General features: G+C 44.6%; 1 non-coding gene across 1 annotated transcript; it reads left to right on the top strand.

Moving 5' to 3' along the window:
* The first annotated feature begins 1580 nt into the window (after positions 1–1580).
* On the top strand, positions 1581–1655 carry Trnas-cga (transfer RNA serine (anticodon CGA)). The gene has a single exon. It is a non-coding gene; the product is annotated as a tRNA-Ser (tRNA).
* The last annotated feature ends 14504 nt before the right edge of the window (positions 1656–16159 follow it).

Below are 16159 nucleotides of genomic sequence, written 5' to 3'. Positions count from 1 at the left end.
AACATTCAGTGCTCCTCACCCCATTGTCAACCAAGACACCTAAAAAAAGAGCACCAATATGTTCACAGTTTCTTGTAAAAGCAACCCAGTACAAACGCAACTTCCTCAGATTTACAAATGAGGTAAAGAAGCACGAATTCTGTTGCTGCTGGACCATGAAGTTGTTTTTGTATGTCAATCCTTAAAACAGGTGGAAATTAAGTTCAGGAGGACACTATTTGTTAAGAAGTGTATTGAACTGCACAATAAATTGATTGCAGTAATCTCTCAGAACAATGTGCGTTGGTCAACTACCACCAATAGTTTCACGTTTTCCTGTGCCAGAGAGGAAGACACCACCATTATGAGTATGCCTGCAACAGACCTGGCGTTCGCCGCGCCTAGCTCACGTGACGTCACGAACAAGCGCCGAGGCGTTCCTTTGAGTCGGTGTTGGCTAGACTCGGGCCTCGCGACTCTTACTTGTCTCTAGGCGACCCCTTGGAGAGGCGCAGCTCCTTAGTTGTCGCCGGCTGCAGGCCGGTAAGCCGGAAGCCCGGGCCTTGACCCAGTGGCCGGCCGGCTACCGGGTGGGGCCCGCATGGCACGGCCCTGCGTCCCGTAAACACGCGGAGCGCCGCTGCCGCTCTGCTCGTGACTTGCATTTCTGCACCGACACCCGGCCGGCTGCTTCCTCTCATTACTCACGCTATGGTGGCTGCAGGCTAAACAAAACAAATTACAACGCACGCTGGCACTGTCCGAGCAGCCCGCAGCGTTCTACAATACGGTAAATCGCGTAATACCTGACTCAGCACAAACCGCAATACGCTAATCTCATTTCAGTTTTTAAGTAGTTTTCCTGTGCCGAAAGATAGATACCAAGATGGTCCACCAACAACAATTACACCAATATGTACACTCTAAGACAAAAAAAGCCGCACCGTGAATAAATTATTCAAATAGGACGCAAATCGGTTGACAGGATGTGCATATACAGACAGCCAAATTATTAAAATTTCAGTCAGTAACGTCTTGATCCACTTCTGGCCCTTAATCAAGCAACATATTTTTTCCAGAATGAGATTTTCACTCTGCAGCGGAGTGTGCGCTGATATGAAACTTCCTGGCAGATTAAAACTGTGTGCCAGACCGAGTCTCGAACTCCGGACCTTTACCTTTCGCGGGCAAGTGCTCTACCAACTTTTATTTTATTTTTTTTTTCAAATCTCATTTTGTTCGTTATAGGTCGTTGCAAGTGTTCGTGGCGGACGTCCCCTGACGCCCCTTAAAGTTCATTATTGATTCATTCACTCAGTTTTTTTTCTTACAGAGGACAGCTAACCCTCTGACCGAACACGCTGAACTACCGTGCCGGCAAAATTACAGTTGGACGCGAACAGGCGACTATAAGCTTAGAACGCACGACGCTTGCCACTAGACCACGGGCTCACATGCCATCCTCACCGCTTTACTTCTGCCAGTACCTCGTCTCCTACCTTCCAAACTTCATAAAAGCTCTCCTGCGAACCTTGCAGAACTAGCACTCCTGAAAGAAAGGTACTGGCAGAAGTAAAGCTGTGAGGACGGGGCGTGAGTCGTGCTTGGGTAGCTCAGTTGGTAGAGCACTTGCCCGCGAAAGGCAAAGGTCCCGAGTTCGAGTCTCGGTCCGGCAGACAGTTTTAATCTGCCAGAAAGTTTCATATCAGCGCACACTCCGCTGCAGAGTGAACATCTCATTCTGGAAACATCCCACAGACTGTGGCTAAGCCATGTCTCCGCAATATCCTTTCTTTCAGGAGTGCTAGTTCTGCAAGGTTCGCAGGAGAGCTTCTGTAATGTTTGGAAGGTAGGAGACGAGGTTCTGGCAGAAGTAAAGCTGTGAGGACGGGGCGTGAGTCGTGCTTGGGTAGCTCAGTTGGTAGAGCACTTGCCCGCCAAATGCAAAGGTCCCGAGTTCGAGTCTCCGTCCAGCACACAGTTTTAATCCGCCAGGAAGTTTCAACATGTTTTTTGCTCGCGTTTCATGTCATTTCTGGAAACCCAGAATGTACTCTGTAGGAATCAACATGGATTCCGGAAACAGCGATCGTGTGAGACCCAACTCGCTTTATTTGTTCATGAGACCCAGAAAATATTTGATAGAGGCTCCCAGATAGATGGCATTTTCCTTGACTTCCGGAAAGCGTTCGATACAGTTCCGCACTGTCGCCTGATAAACAAAGCAAGAGCCTACGGAATATCAGACCAGCTGTGTGGCTCGATTAAAGAGTTTTTAGCAAACAGAACGCAGCATGTTGTTGTCAATGGAGAGACGTCTACAGACGTTAAAGTAACCTCTGGCGTGCCACAGGGGAGTGTTATGGGACCATTGCTTTTCACAATATATATAAATGACCTAGTAGATAGTGTCGGAAGTTCCATGCGGCTTTTCGCGGATGATGCTGTAGTATACAGAGAAGTTGCAGCATTAGAAAATTGCAGCGAAATGCAGGAAGATCTGCAGCGGATAGGCACTTGGTGCCGGGAGTGGCAACTGACCCTTAACATAGACAAATGTAATGTACTGCGAATACATAGAAAGAAGGATCCTTTATTGTATGATTATATGATAGCGTAAAAAACACTGGTAGCAGTTACTTCTGTAAAATATCTGGAAGTATGCGTGCGGAACGATTTGAAGTGGAGCGATCATATAAAATTAATTGTTGGTAAGGCGGGTGCCAGGTTGAGATTCATTGGGAGAGTCCTTAGAAAATGTAGTCCATCAGCAAAGGAGGTGGCTACAAAACACTCGTTCGACCTATACCTGAGTATTGCTCATCAGTGTGGGTTCCGTACCAGGTCGGGTTGACGGAGGAGATAGAGAAGATCCGGAGAAGAGCGGCGCGTTTCGTCACAGGGTTATCTGGTAAGCGTGATAGCGTTACGGAGATGTTTAGCAAACTCAAGTGGCATACTCTGCAAGAGAGGCGCTCTGCGTCGCGGTGTAGCTTGCTGTCCAGGTTTCGAGAGGGTGCGTTTCTGGATGAGGTATCGAATATATTGCTTCCCGCTATTTATACCTCCCGAGAAGATTACGAATGTAAAATTAGAGAGATTCGAGCGCGCTTGGAGGCTTTCCGGCAGTCGTTCTTCCCGCGAACCATAAAAATGGCTCTGAGCACTATGGGACTCAACTGCTGACGTCATTAGTCCCCTAGAACTTAGAACTAGTTAAACCTAACTAACCTAAGGACATCACAAACATCCATGCCCGAGGCAGGATTCGAACCTGCGACCGTAGTGGTCTTGCGGCTCCAGACTGCAGCGCCTTTAACCGCACGGCCACTTCGGCCGGCTCCCCGCGAACCATACGCGACTGGAACAGGAAAGAGAGGTAATGACAGTGACACGTAAAGTGCCCTCCGCCACACACCGTTGGGTGGCTTGCGGAGTATAAATATAGATGTAGAGGTAGTTATTCGGGTTGACGTTGATTCATAGAATTGTTGGATGTCCTCCCGAGCGATACCGTGCTAGGTTCTGTCCGACTGACGAGTTATACCGTTAAATGCGGACATGGTTGGAGCGTCCTATCCATAATACTGTAAAAATTCTGAATTGGGGAGAGAGTTATCGAACTTGCTGTCTAGGTAGGGGTTGATAGGCACGAAGACAAGCAGTAGAAACTCTCGCCATATGCGAGCTGACATCTTGCTCAAATGTAAGCCCAGGATGGCTTACCAAGTAGAGCCACATGGGTACCGTGGATGACAACCAAAGCGGTCCTCTTTGTCGGGCCGTGTTGCGGTGCGATAGTGAGGTTGGTATCCCACTGCTGTCTGGGGCGGCTCCAGACACGTCTTTGTTGGTCATCAGGGCTCAGTTCGAAGCAGGACCCATCACTGAAGACAGTTCTACTCCAGTCAATGAGATTCCAGGCTGAAGATGTGTATGGAGAACTCCTGGACAGCGGTAGGATAACAACCTGTCTGCCGCGCGTTATACGGCCCGACAATCCGGAGTGATATGCTCTGTGGTCCCATTTGTTTTGATAGCAGCACCCGTTCATTGTCACCTGTGGCACTCTTACAGCACAGCGGTACGTCGACTCTATTCTGCTCCCCGTTTTGTTACCCTTCATGCCAAGCCATCCTGGGATTACATTTCAGCAAGGTAATGCCAGCCCGCACGCGGCGAGAGTTTCTACTGCTTGTCTTCGTGCCTCCCAAACCCTATCTTGGCCACCAAGGTTGCCAGATTATTTCCCGTAAATCTCCTTTTATCAAGATTATGAGCGGGGCCCTCCAAATCAGACATCCGACAACTCTATCAGTCGATGTCAAGACGAATAACTGCTTGCATACACGCCAAAGGTGGACCAAGGCATTATTAATTTGCTCAATTTGTAAAGCTTTTCCTCTTGAATAAATCATCCAATTTTTCTGAAACTGTAATCATTTCCTTGTATGTAGACGTGTACCTCATTCACCGGCTTCCGTCTTGTTCGAATAATTCCATAGTGGTGCGTCGTTTTCTCTCTGCTCTTTGTTTTTTGTCTTGCATCGTTTAACATACTAACTAAATAACCGAATAAACTTTGTAACACAACGACCCTACCCATACTCGCGGAGAGTTGGGAGGAATAATATACACGTTTGTGGGAGGTATCTAACTGAAGATGAGACGCCGAATAATTAATATTTGATGTACATCGTTGCAGATTCCGGACTCTGTCTAGTTCGGTGTTGAATGTATTGTCGTATTACTTATCTTATTTTGAGCTTCCCTGAAGCAAAAATGTAGATTAACCCCTTATTAAAAATTTTGAGAGAAAGGAGATCGTAGTACAAAGATTCTTGACTTAATGAGGAACAGGAATGTTATTGCAGTTGCGGTCATTTCGAGTGGACTTAATTATTTGCTGCAACTGTTAAGTTTAAATAAAAATTCAGACGGTTATTTTCTTCTTCCTCGGAGAGGTGCTCTGATGCAAAGATGACTGCGTTTCGTTAGTTGGAGTCAAAGCAGGCTGTTAAATCTCTGCGGACAAAAAAACATCTCTGTTCTCAAGTACCTGCAGGTACTGCCTGTCCCATCAGTTAGCACTGCCCGTTTTTTGAGGTAGGAAGCTCATTATAGAGTGGACACTCCAAGATCGTAAGGACTCGCAACACTGTTGCCGCAGCCTCACATTTTGCCAGCTTCTCTTCGGACCAATGGAATGAGTCAGACAACTCCGATGTGAACGCACTCTCCTATTTCCTTGAGCCAAATTATAGTTTAGATGTTCATTATCTTCAGCAGAATATATTTATGTCGCTGGCCTATAGGCGTCACCGTTTTCACTCGGCGTCCGCGACTAAAGCTCTTTGTTTGTTGTTTGCGATGATAGCTTCAGCCGTGTGGTAGGAGGTTACCGCAACCACTCACCTTTGTAACTTTGACTGTTGTCTCATGAGTTCAGTTCTCTCTCTAGCTTGTTAAGATTCTCACATGTAATCAGCTCTTTCCAGCACGTAAATAGTGCAGATATCGTTCAGGGCACTTTTTAGTCTCATGTATCGATTCCTGCATTTATTTGTTGATATCTCAGTCAATGTCTGCGCAGCTCTCCACATGTAATGAAGCATACCTGTGTACCCAGGTGAAAGAAGGATATGCCCCTACTAGCGGCTACTGCCTACTTGGGAAAATTGGGAGGCGCCCCTATCATCCAGTTCCAAGGCAAGCATCTTGGTCCAATAGGTTGTCATAGCGAGGATCGTGTGTACAGTTCTCTGTCCAGCAATGAAAGGGCAACGACGGAAACTATGTGTCATTATAGGCTGATTTCTCTTTATTATGTTTTGAATTCTTTGCCTTATCCATTAAGGCCACCTAAGCACATCATCATCCTGACGCAAATTTTAAATGTTACTCAACTCATTTCTACTATTTTCAAACTCCACAAGCAGAGGTTCTTCCACTCGATAGAGTTACTTTTCGCTCTAATGAAGAAGTTTCCGGTAATTTTGCCTCCTCACGGACGGAAAATCGAAGAAAGGAAGGGAATAATGATACTGATATATGATTTACCCACTGCTACACCGTAAGACGTCTTGAACTCTTCGAATATGTTATGGTGGAGCTTTGACTATACACTCTTTCGTGTTTGTTGTTGTTGTTGCTGCTGTTGTTGTGGATGGTCGCTGGTTCTGTGGATGTGCTGCAATTTGTGTTCCAAACGCATCCCACATGTGCACGATGGGACTTAAGACGCGTGGACCGTCAGCGCAGTAAATTCGCCGAATATCCTCTCGTTCCAAGAGCTCCCCTACCTGCGCTGTTCGATGCGGTCTGGTGCTGTCATCTATAAAAATTAAGTGAGATCGAGACCACGTTTGAGAAGGCGCACATGGAGGAGTACATTGTCACAGACTGGTAAATGTACCGTGTTCAAAGATTGGGAGGTCCTTACGCCCGCACAAGTTTACACTTGGTCCAACGATACGATCATGCTCTACAGTGTTTCTGGTTGCATGGTTACCCTCATATGGAGATAGCTGGAAACACGTAATGCACCGAGGAACATTGTCCAACATGATAGTTTCAATGGTCCACGCGTTATGGTGTGGAGAAGCATAATGTTGCTTGGGCAGGCTCATTGGTCAACATTATCCTGACACTGTACTCCTTCCCCTTGTGCGCCTTTCTTGGGTGGATTCGGGCATGACTTCATTTTTATGGCTCACAATGTGCGACCGCATCGAACGGCGCAGGTGGAGTACCTCTTGGAAAGAGAGGATAGTCGGCAAATGTACTAGCCTGACGGTTCCCCGACTTAAATTCCACCGAACACAAGTAGGATGCGTTGGGGCGACGTATTACAGCACACCCACAGGCACCAACGATCATCCAGCAGTTTTTAACTTCTCTGGTGGAAGAATGGGACGTCAGACCACAGTAACTCTTTACCAACCTTTTGCCGGTGTGGGAGCACGTTCCCGAGCATGTATTTTTGTCCGTGGTGATCGCACATCTTATTAAGAGCCATGTTCCACCTTTTGTAATGTCCAGGGAACCATCACAAATTGCGGTGACTTCAGTGTAATTATTGTATTTGAATAAAAGTGTCATTTATGTTCGTCTAATTGCGTATTTCTTTCAGTTGTTAGTTTCAGTTTCAGTTATCACTGTACTGCAGCATTTCATCCTATGTACGGTCCAAGTTTCATCGAATTGTGCCATTCGTCAGTGATGCATCATGAGAAAATTACTTTCCTCTGTAAGTTTTGCACACCAGTGTATATTACTAAAACGGTCATCCGGTCATCTGATCTCTAGGTGCACCAAAGATTTGATTTCCTTTCTTTCATTTAATCACTGACCAAATTAAAAAACGTCAGATGCTGCCATGTTCTACAAATTAAGATATATATTTTACGAATCAGGTATTAGAATTAGAAACTGTGTATACGTCTTGAGGCAGCATAACTCAAGGCGCACAAATTGCACACACTAAATTTATCCAGTACTTGAAATGAGAGTGCTTAATGACTTTGAGGCGTGGCGCTTTATACCGCTCCTGTCTCGAGCCTGTGTATCGGGAGAATGACTCGTGCATGCTCAGTGACACATGGTCTGAAGCGGGTTCAGTCGAGTACGTAGTTCTAATTTTCATCGACTAGAGGACAGCAGTGCACAGAGACATTTAAGAAGCAGCTCAAGAGAATGTTTTTTTTAATTGTTCTGTTGATTTCTTGAAGGCTTTTTTAGCCGGCCGCTGTGAACCAGCGATTCTAGGCGCTTCAGTCTGGAACCACGCGACCGCTATGGTCGCAGGTTCGAATCCTGCCTCGGCCATGGATGTGCGTAATATCCTTAGGTTAGTTAGGTTTAAGTCGTTCTAAGTTCTAGGGGACTGATGACCTCAGATGTTAAGTCCCATAGCGCTCAGAGCCATTTGAACCATTTGAAGGCTTTTTTGCTTATTTATGTTTGTACAGTTTTTCAATTGCTTTTAGTAGTGTGAATGACGCATGAGTGTGGTCTAAAGCAAATATGTAAATCATTGCTCTACTGATAAACGCTGTACGAACTAGCGTCAGAAATTTTTAAGACAGTGTGAATGCAGACGACGGGGAATATTGTATCATAATATGTTAAGTAAGTTTATGATAAAAGGAAAGCTAATTAGAGTGCAAATGAAAATAGTTAATAATGTAAAGTACAAACAAAATATCAGAATGTTAAATATTTATTTCAGGAAGAAGTACAGTTCTGTGTTATTTCTTGATTGGTTAGTCAACATAAGCGCGGACTAACGTGGGAGAATAATGTTCTTCTGTTGGCCTTAAAGAAAACTGACCAATCAGAACGGAGTATTCTTCACACACCTTTTCTCTTGGAGATATAGAATGCTTACAGCAGTCTAAGGAGTCGAATCCCAGTCTTTCAATGGCACGGTCGTGTGTAGTATGAGCTCCGAAGGAAGTTACAATTTGTTGGTTTTAGTTGTGCTACATGTTTCAAAAGTGTTTTAAAGTAAAGGCATATTTATTCCGGTATGTATTTTAGAAAGTACGGATTTCTTAAGTAGTTTTGTGTGTGAGAAAATACAGTAATTCCGCGTGGCATATTGAGCAAATCGAGGACTAAAAACTTGAGTGCATTAGACACCGATAAATTTAATAGTATGGCAAGCATTTTTATTTAAGAACAATCCGTGCTGAGTAGCTGTTTAGATTTCAGGTTCAAAAAAATGGTTCAAATGGCTCTGAGCACTATGGGACTCAACTGCTGTGGTCATTAGTCCCCTAGAACTTAGAACTACTTAAACCTAACTAACCTAAGGACATCACAAACATCCATGCCCGAGGCAGGATTCGAACCTGCGACCGTAGCAGTCGCACGGTTCCGGACTGCGCGCCTAGAACCGCGAGGATTTCAGGTTCAAATGGCTCTAAGCACTATGGGACTTAACATCTCAGGTCATCAATCCCCTAGACTTAGAACTACTTAAACCTAACGAACCTAAGGACGTCACAGACATCCATTCCCGAGGCAGAATTCGAACCTGGGACCATAGCAGCAGCGCGGTTCCGGACTGAAGCGCCTAGAACCGCTCGGTCACAGCGGCCGGATTCAGATTTCGGGAAATGCGTTACCATAAACTTGCTAACGTGAATCAAAGGGTTTGTGCGTGACTATGTTAAGATTAATACAGGCTTGGCAATGATCGTATACATTATCGAGGTTCAGAATACGCCGAAGTTTTGCCAGTATTCCACCTTCGGCTTTCCTACCGGCGATCTGCTGTAACGAGTTCACAGGTAATGGACGAAACTAACCGCGCCGCCGCAACTTCCAGCAAACTTTAAGCGTAATTCCAAACCTTTTCGAAACTGTTCTTCTCTGATACCCTCACAAAATAAGGAAAGTTATAAAGTTTATCACTTACTAAATTTTCGCTGTTTAAGGAGTAACACGTACGAGCAAGCACCAAGCACTACGTTTTAATTTATTACTTCTTTTCTGCTAATTCTGTTCGTAACACATTTGAGTGCAGTACCCACTCACACTGATGAGCCAAAACTTTATGATAACTTCCCACCGCAACGTTGAATACCGCCTGGTAACGCTGCAGACACGTGACGCGGTAACGAAAGTATGTAAGCGGAGCAGATACGGACGGGGATCACCCTAGCGAAGATACGGGCTTCAAGTGGCAAATCCATTGAGATAAGCCGCTCTGACAACGAGGAGATTATTATTATGCAGAGCCTATGAACGACTGTCTCGAAAACGGCGAAGCTGGTCGAATGTTCACGTGCTACTGTCGTATCTACGGAAAGACGTACAAGGACAGGTTGGAAGTCCACGGCTCTTCACAGAAGTGGGAATTTGGAGGCTCGTCTGTTCTGTAAAGTAAGATAGATGGTGATCTATGGCATTTCTGCCGAAAGAGAACAATGCTGGTGCGCTCACGGATCTTTCGAGCACATCGTTCATCGTAGGTTGTTGAACAATGAGCTCCCCAGCTGTCCATTCCTGGGGGTTTATATGATGACCCAATGACATCGTCAATTATGATTGCAGGGGGCACGAAACTATCGGGATCCGACCGTGGATCACTGGAAACGTGTCAGCTCTTCGGGTGAATCACATTTTAGCTACACTAGGTCGCTGGTCGTCTCCATAAACGCCGTCATCGAGGTGAACGGCGGCTCGAAACGTGCAGCGTGTCACTTAAGTAGGCTACTGGGAGCAATATTACGTTGTGGGAGACAATTCTCCTGCACTTGCATGGGACCTGTGATAGTAATCGACGATACGATGACAGCTACAAACCACCTGTATCCGTTCAAGCTTCATGTCTTCCCCTAGGGCGATGTCACCTTTCGACAGTATAATTGTCTGCGTCTCGGAGCCAGAATCGTGCTACAGTGGTTTGGGAAGCGTTATAGTGAACTCACGTTGATGTCTCTGCAACCAAATTCGACTGATGCAAATTCTACGCAACACATTTAGGTCGCAATCACCGCGTACGCAAATCAGCGGCACGTTATTTACGCGAATTACATGATCTGTGCGTGGACATCTAATGCCACATATCTCCACGAACCTATAGAAACACAACAACAAACTGTCGGATCCCTGATACGCCGAATCAGTGGTGTATTTAGTTCCAAAGACGGACAAACAGGCTATTGAGAAGGTAGTCATAATGTTTTGACACATCAGTGTGTACCACTGAATGGATCTACAAAACTATATCTTTGTCTGCTTCTGCGAGCCATAGTTCAAGAGTTGTGACGTCATAAAAAATGAGATGGTTTAAAAATTAACGCCGGACGCTGTGGCCGAGCGGTTCTAGGCACTTCAGTCTGGAACCGCACGACCACTACGGTCGCAGGTTCGAATCCTGCTCTGGGCATAGATGTGTGTGCTGTCCTTAGGTTAGTTAGGTTTAAGTAGTTCTAAGTTCTAGGAGAGTGATGACCTCAGATGTTAAGTCCCATAGTGCTCAGAGCCATTTTTTATTTTTGAAAAATTTGCTTTTCTTAATTGTTTTGGTGTTCACTTTTTCGTCAGTCTATGGGTGAATAGTCTGAAACTAAAATACCAACAAAATTAGTGTTTGCGACTGCAAACATAAAGGTTTTATTTCAAATATTTAACGTATTAACTCATTTGCAAAGTACTCAGACGTTTGAAGCTGTTTTGTACATGGGAGTTTGATTCTTTTAAAATCGAAAGTGCTTTTCTAAAAAAAAAAAAAAAAAGTGGTACAGCAGAATATTCTTCTTTCATGGTCCGCTGATTTTGCTATTCATTTTCTTACTTTTCGAGCTAATGATGGACACGTTCCTAACGGTGGGCATGTTCTTTCCCTTATACGTTTACTCACTGTTGGGTTCCCATTCGAGAAAAATAAGAGTAATGAAGATTCCTCTACCGAAATTTTATTAAGTTTGCTGCACCACAGAACTAAGTTATTTAGCTATGAAAACATCATTAAGAAAACAGATTTGAATCGGTTACTGGCCATAACACGTGAAGGGAACTTACCACGAGGACATCAATGTGAACAGGAAGAAATAAGGGAGAAGTGTGGGACAGACATCTGTGAGTACTGATCACCATAAAAATTTTCACATATTTACTCAAACGATCCTCCTTGCAACAAATGTTCTCTACAGTTACGATATGTTGGGCAATCTATGTGTCACAGTTTTCTGTTTTGCGTACGCAGTTCTGCTTTATGTCTGCTACCAAATACTTAAGCTTGATTGCTCCATGAGAAATCGTTAGCGAAGAAGAACTAGACACTACAACAACAAAATTCCTTCGTACAGTCAACTCGCGTTGTTTTCAGCCGTCCTTATCTCGTAGTAACACGTGCGACGCAGTTACCGACGTAGCATGTCGTGTTGTTATCTGCCCCTACAGCGTTTTCGGTTGAGCTCCCTAATAACGCTGCACTTGACACATTTGTGGAACAGCGTTTATCAGCTTGTTATGAACTGGGGCTATAAACGGCGTAACAGCACGTGACGAAAGAAACCAAAGAGCTTGCTTATGTTTTCATTCATAAAAAAGAGGCCACAATCGCTCACATATAAATAACAGCGTAACTGAACATTTTGTAGCGTTCTGTTGTTTCTAATACACACACTCGTATAGGGTGTTGAAGTTAAATTTACTTAAAAAAAAAAAGAGAACCTCTTGAACTTCTCGCGAAATAGTAAAAAACCAACAGTGAGTTATGGTCCTGGAACCAATTTTCAGTAGTCGCTTCAGATCATATCGACGAGATAAAAACAGATGATTGTAAATCTTTGGATTTCTGCTTCATTTATGCATGTAAACGCTTGTCTTTTATTAACTCTTACGCGGATATGTTAGTAAATTGTCGAAGTGTCTGTAGCAAGATCCCCGAGTTAATCTCCGAAATAAACAGTACCAATGCCAATATTGTATTAGGTACCGAAAGCTGGTTGAAACCAGGCATAAAAAGGAGTGAAATTTTGAACTCTGATTGGACAATGTTTAGGAAGGACAGGGCTGATCCTATCGGAGGTGTTTTGTTCATTGTAGTTACAAGCTGTTTAAACGCAGTTGAGATCATTACTGCATCGGACTGTGAAATAGTCTGGATAAAGCTGTCAATCAGACAAGGATTGACCATTGTATTAGGATGTTTTTATAGACCACCAGCATCTGCAACAAACGCTGCAGAACGTTTCAGGGGAAGTCTTGAGTACATAGGAAGTAAATATCCAAATTTTTCATTAGTTATAGTTGGAGACTTTAATCCAGCATCCATTGACTGGGAAAATTACACGTTTATCACAGGGGGAAGAAGCAAAGATTCGTGTGAAGTTATTCTAGCAGCGCTCACAACATACAACCTCGGGCAATTGGTTAGAAAACCAACTCGAAATGGGAACATATTAGATATCTTGGCGACAAACAGACCTGATCTTTTTGAGGAAGTTAATCTAGAAGAAGGTATTAGCGACCATAATGTCGTTGTGGCTTCTGTCAGTGGAAGTCGCCAAAAAAAAAAAAAAAAAAAAAAAAAAAAAAAAAAAAAAAAAAAAGAACAGCGTAGAGTATAGGGGAGGGAAAGGATCCACCTTGGTACAACACACATATTAGGAAGTTGCTGAGAAAGCAGAGAATTTTGCACAGTCGCTTTAAGCGTAGTCACTGCGCCGCTAACAAACAGAAATTATGCGAAATGAAAGCAACTGTCAGAAGCAATATTTTATCTGCAGATTCTAAAAATAACCCCAAAAAATTTTTGTTGTACGTAAAATCTATGAACGCTACAAATAATTCAATACCTTCTCCTGCTGACAGTACGGGTAATGTAACGGATGATGATAAACAGAAGACCGAAATTCTAAATCTAGCTTTCAAAAACTCGTTTACGATAGAGGATTGCATCACCATTCTCCCTTTCAACTATCGAACACACGAAAGGATGGCTGACATAGTGTTTAGTGTATCTGGGATTGTAAAACAGTTAAGATCCTTCGACACCAGAAAGGCATCTGGCCCAGACGGTATCTCCGTAAGATTTTATGTTGACCATGCTACAAATATAGCACCATTCTTATCCGTCATCTATCAGAGATCATTGGAACGCCGGAAAGTTCCACGGGACTGGAAGAAGGCCCAGGTCATAGCAATCTATAAGAAGGGTAGAAAAGCGGATGCACATAATTACCGGCCAATTTCACTAACATCGGTTTGTTGTAGTATCATGAAATATATTTTGTGTTCAGACATAATGACCTTACTAGACTCTGAGAAGTTCATCTGCAGAAACCAGCACGGTTTTAGGAAACAGCGGTCATGCGAGACACAGCTGGCCCTCTTTGTGAATGATATACAACAGGATCTAGATACCGGCTCCCAGGTTGATGCCATATTTCTCGACTTTCGAAAGGCGTTCGACTCAGTTCCACGCTGTCGCTTGCTACAAAAAGTGCGCACTTACGGTCTATCCAATCACATATGTGGTTGGATAGAAAGTTTTCTGACAGACAGGGAGCAGTATGTCGTCCTGAACGGGGTAACTTCAACAGAAACAAGTGTAACTTCAGGTGTGCCCCAGGGCAGCGTAATAGGTCCTCTGCTTTTTACGATTTACTTAAACGATCTGATTGATGGTATTGACAGTGGCCTTAGACTGTTTGCCGATGATGCTGTAGTCTACAGGAAAGTAGAATCACACGAAAGTTGTGAACAAATCAATGAGGATTTGCAGAAAATGAATGCGTGGTGTAATGACCGGCAGCTATCTCTCAATATCAGTAAGTTCAACCTACTGCGTATAACAAGGCGAAAATGTATGAGTACAAAATAAATCATTAGGCTTTGGAAGCGGTAACATCAGTCAAGTATCTGGGTGTGACTATTCGAAATGATCTCAAGTGGAATGATAGGATTACACAAGTAACGGGTAAGGCGAACTCAAGATTGCGGTTTATTGGTAGAATCCTGAAGAGATGCAGTCCTTCAACAAAGGAAATAGATTACAATACGTTAGTTAGTCCAGTCTTAGAGTACTGTTCGTCTGTATGGGACCCTTACCAGTTGGGTCTGATTCAAGAGATTGAGAAGGTCCAAAGAAGAGCGGCAAGATTCGTGACTGGTACATTTAGCCATCGCGAGAGCGTTACAAATCTCATAGAAAGTTTGAGGTGGGACACACTGGCAGATAGACGACGCTCTAAACAGAAGGATCTGCTCACTAAATTCCGAAATCCAATCTTCGCCGAGGATGTAGAGCATATATTATTACCACCAAATTTCAATTCGCGTAATGATCATCATTGAAAGATAAGGGAAATAAGAGCTCGTACTGAGGCGTTCAGACAGTCGTTTTTCCCTCGCGCGATCCGCGAGTGGAACAGGCGGGGAAAAGGGGGGGGGGGGGGGGAATATGACTTTGGCGCTTGGTGGCTAGCGGAGTATATATTTAGATGTAGGTGTAGGAATACAGCAGAACGATAAATCAGTGCCAGCGAGCTTGTTCTGATACATTGCCCCAAATTCAGGCGTCTTTAAGTAAAAAGGCCAACGGCTTGTCGCAGTGGTAACACCGGTTTTCGTCATATCACCGATGTTAAGGACTGTCTGGCTTGGCTAGCACTTGGGTGGGTGACCATCCAGGTCTGCCGAGTGCCGTTGGCAAGCGGGATACACTCAACCCTTGTCAGGGCAACTGAGGAGCTTTTTGAGAAGTAGCGGATCCGGTCACGAAAACTGATAACGACTGGGAGAGCGGCATGCTGACCAGATGCCCTTCTGTATCCGTATCCAGTAACGTCTACGAGCTTAGGATGACACAGCGGTCCGTCGGTGCCGTCGGGCCTTAGAGGCCTGTTCGGTCGGAGTTATGTAAAAATGGGTACAGTTCTATTTTACGTTTGTCCCTTTCAAGCAGGCCACCAGTCAATCGTAAGCAATAATACATCTTTATAGGATCTCTCCTTGCTGTGCTTGCAACAATACATTACCTTCCTAACAGCATCCAAAAACATTTTAGAAAACCCGCCAGGTTAGCCGAGCGCGCTAACGCGCTGCTTCCTGGACTCGGGTAGGCGCGCCGGCCCCGGATTGTATCCGCCCGGCGGATTAACGACGAGGGCCGGTGTGCCGGCCAGCCTGGATGTGGTTTTTAGGCGGTTTTCCACATCCCCCTAGGTGAATACCGGGCTGGTCCCCATGTCCCGCCTCAGTTACACGGCTCCCAGACATCTGAACACTTTCGCACTATTCCATGGATTACACTAGTCGCAGACAGTTGGGGTACACTAATTCCTTCCCAGGGGGTACAGGGTGGCGGCAGGAAGAACATCCAGCCACCGCTTCAACTAACATTGCCACATGCGATTAACCATGCCGACCCTGCGTATCCGCGGGAAAAACGCCACAAGCAAAAGAAAGAAAGAAAGCAAGAAAGTATCCAAAAACATTTTAGTGGGCATTAATATGGCCTGTGTCTACCCTACGATTTTATGAAAGCCTGAACTCTGTGGGGACACTTTCAATGAAGTGTCTGAATGTATGTGGAGGAATACTAGCGCTTTCTTCCTTAAGAGCCGAAACTATAGAAGGTACCCATGTTGTACGCTGGGGTTTGTAGCAAAGTCTATGTTGTGTACACAGTTCCGCATAGGCAGCACGTACACAACTT

This window comes from Schistocerca nitens, chromosome 5, assembly GCF_023898315.1.
Source record: "Schistocerca nitens isolate TAMUIC-IGC-003100 chromosome 5, iqSchNite1.1, whole genome shotgun sequence".
Classification (NCBI taxonomy): Eukaryota; Metazoa; Arthropoda; class Insecta; order Orthoptera; family Acrididae; genus Schistocerca; species Schistocerca nitens.
Note: the sequence above shows the minus strand (reverse complement) of the source record. Positions and strands in the feature narration are given on the sequence as shown.